At 36.1% G+C, this 3,561-nt stretch overlaps 1 pseudogene; it reads left to right on the forward strand.

Annotated features, from left to right (window-relative positions):
* Positions 1 to 2,170: 2,170 nt before the first annotated feature.
* On the forward strand, positions 2,171 to 2,289 carry LOC118608719 (annotated as a pseudogene).
* Positions 2,290 to 3,561: the final 1,272 nt, after the last annotated feature.

Genomic DNA, 3,561 nt, shown 5'->3' on the forward strand with positions numbered 1-3,561 from the left:
GTTCTCTTCTCTCATATGGTTTCTACTTCTTTATCTTCCCATTTTTTCTGCCTTTCTATGTCTGTTTTTATGTATTAAGTAAGTCTCCTGGTTTTATTAGTGTGGCTTTGTGTAGTAGGTGTCCAGTATCATCATCTTGAGATGGGTATAGCGGTAGGCCAAATTTAGCCCCAGCCTCTGCCCCTCTGGGGCCACCATTAAGATTCAGTAAGCAATCTGCAGATGCTGTGCTTATGTAGCCTTAGGAAACCACATCAGACACTGAGGCCAGCTGTCACTAGTGTGTCTTGCCTCTTCTCAGCAAGGAGCACTAGACTCCCCAAGGATACACCTGGATGTGGCTTAGGTGTGGCCATGAGTTGGAGGAGGCAGAATTTCAGGTAATCCTCTGGGCATAGTTACTTCTGTTACCCAGTTTGGTGATGTCTCGGCTATGTCAGCACACTGAGAATGGGAAGGTCTCAACAAAGGAACAATGGATACCCCTGACACTTCTGTCAAAGTGAGATCCTAGCCTCTAAACCTCACTCTGACAACTTGGTGTCCCTCTGTAAGTCCCTGGTGCCCCCTGCACAGCTGACCCAGCACTGGTGCTCAGAGGGATCAGGTTCATCACCGCAAAAGTCCGCTCACAGACACAGTCCCTTTAAGAGGTATCTGCAGCTGCTGCTGCCTCCATTCCACTAGGCCTATCGGGATCGGGCAGCCTTGTGTCCTCGCCCTATCCTACTTTCTCTCCATGTAGGGTGATTTCTTATTTCTCTTCCTAGTTGTAGGGCTTGTTCATCTAGATCCCAGGCGACTTTCCTACTGTTCGCTCCATGTTTCTGATACAACTTTGATTTGGTCGCAAGCAAGCTGAACAATGCCTCTGTCATCTACACCATTTTTTTCCTCCCTCTTTCCTTCCTTTTTAAGGCTTATAAATATTCCATTAAATGCACATGCCACTTTCTGCTTATCTAATCATCCATCAATGGACATTTGGGTTGCTTCTATGTTTTAGCTATAGTGAATAGTACTGCTCTGAACATGAGTATAGAAATATCTCTTTGAGACACTGCTTTCAATTCTTTTAGGTATATGCCCAAAAGTATATGCTCAATGTTAAATCATGTGGTAATTCTACTTTTAATTTTTTTGAGAAACTGCCACATTATTTTCCACAATGGCAATACCATTTTACATTCCCACCAGCAATGCACTAGGGTTCCAATTTCTCCACACTTCAACACTTGTTATTTTCTTTCTTTCTTTTTTTTATTTTTTGATATTAGTCATCCTAATGGGTAGATATAATTCTCAAATGTAGGGATTCACTTAAAGAAAACATGCAAAAAATAATTTAAAAATTAGTACTACATTTAGACAGTATATATGAGAAAATGTAATTATAAAAATGATGCAATTAAAATTCCTCAGATCGGTTTAGTCATATAGTTGTCAAAGTAATCTAATATATCAATGAAGAAATATTTATAGCATGCAAGTGGTTGTTATTAAACTTGCAATTTTTTCATTAAAAAATGATATCACAGTAGTTTTGATTTGTATTTCCATAGTTATTAATGATATTGAGCATCTTCTCATGAGTTTATTGCCTATTTATATCTTCTTTGGAGAAATGTCTATTCAAGTCTTTTGCCCAATTTAGATTGGGTTGTTTTGGTTTTATCCTTTGTGAGTTTTAAGAGTTCTCTCTATATCCTGAATATGAATTCCTTATCAAATATGTGATTTGCAAATCTTTTCTGCTATTCTGTGGATCACTTTTTTATTCTGTTGATAGTGTCCTCCGTTGTATAAGATTTTCATTTTGATCAAGTTGAATGCGTCTATTTTTCCTTTTGTTTCCTGTGCCTTTGGTGTCATATTCTATCAATCAAGGGTCCCCAATATCCATGTACCACCAGTCTATGGCTTATTAGGAACAGGGCCACACAGCAGGAGGTGAGTGGCAGGCCAAAGAGCAAACAGAGCTTCATCTATATTTGCAGCTGCTCCCCAGTGCTAGCTAGCATCACCACCTCAGCTCCACCTCATATCATCAGGCATTAGATTCTCATAGGAGCACCAGTACCTGGTGCCAAGATTAAGAACCGCTGCTATAAGTCATTACCAAATCCTGAAGATTTTGCCCTATTTTTTCTTTTAGAAGTTTATAGTTTTAGTCTATAGCCATGCTACCCTGAATAAGCCTGATCTCCTCTGATCTAGGAAGCTAAACAGGGTTGGGCATGGTTAGTATTTGGATGGGAAACCACCTAGGAAGACCAGGTGCTGTAAGTATAAAAAATATAAAAAAGGGTTTGTAAGCTGGCAAGGTCCTTGCAATCCGTGAGGTCAACCAAGGGTTGCCTTGTCTAAAAAAAAAAAAAAAAAAAAGTTTATAGTTTTAGGTTCTACATTTATGTCTTTGATTATTTTTAGCTAATTTTTGTGTATTTTGTTAAGTAAAGGCCCAAATTCATTTTTTGCAGATAGATATCCAATGTCAGCACTATTCTTTTAAAAGACTATTCTTTCTGCATTGAATGGGCTTTGGCACTCTTGTCAAAAGTGATTTGGCCATATATGTGATTATTATTTCTGGGATAACTATTCTGTTCCATTGGTCTATGTGTCTATCTTTATGTTTGTACCACAGTGTTTTGAGTACTGTAGCTTTGTGATAAATTTTTAAATCAAGAAGTGTGGGTTCTCCAGGTTTGTTGTTTTTTAAGATTGTTTTTGTTATCCACGGTCCCTTGAGATTGCAGATAGATTTTAGAATGGGTATTTCTATTTCTGCAAAAAAAAAAAATGTCATTAGAATTTTGACAGAGATTGCATTGAATCTGTAGATTGCTTTGGGTAACACTAAAATTTTTACAATATGGAAACTTCTAATCCATGATCATAGAATAAATTTCCATTTATTTGTGTCTTCAATTTCTTTTAGCAATGTTTCAGTTTTCAGTGTACAAGTATTTTTACCTTTTTGATTAAATAATTTCTAACTATTTCATTATTTTGGTTGTGATTATAAATGGAATTGTTTTTTTATCATTTCCCTTTTATATTTTGCATTGTTCACTTATAGAAATGCCGTTGATTTTTGTGTGTTGATTTTGTATCCTGCTACTTTGCTGAACTCATTTATTAGACGTAGAATTTTTTATGAACTAGGATTTTATAAATATTAGATTATATTGTCTGCAAACAAAGATAATTTTACTTCCTTTTCAATTTGGATACCTTTTATTTCTTTTTCTTACCTATTTCACTGGCTAGAACTTGCAATACTATGTTAAAAAGAAATGGTGAAAGTGGGCATGCTTGCCTTATTTCTGATCTTCATGGAAAAACTTTCAGTCTTTCTCCATTGAGTGTTATGCTTACTGTGGGAATTTTACATGTAGCTTTTTTATGTTGAGATAGTTTACTTTTATTCCTATTTTTATGAGTGTATCATAAAAGGGTATTGCGTTTCATCAAGTGTTTTCGAACTGAGATTATTGTGTGATTTTCCCCCTTCATTCTGTTAATGTGGCATACTATACTGATCAGTTTTCATTTGTT

The sequence above is a fragment of the Rousettus aegyptiacus genome, unplaced genomic scaffold, assembly GCF_014176215.1.
Source record: "Rousettus aegyptiacus isolate mRouAeg1 unplaced genomic scaffold, mRouAeg1.p scaffold_m13_p_10, whole genome shotgun sequence".
NCBI lineage: Eukaryota > Metazoa > Chordata > Mammalia > Chiroptera > Pteropodidae > Rousettus > Rousettus aegyptiacus.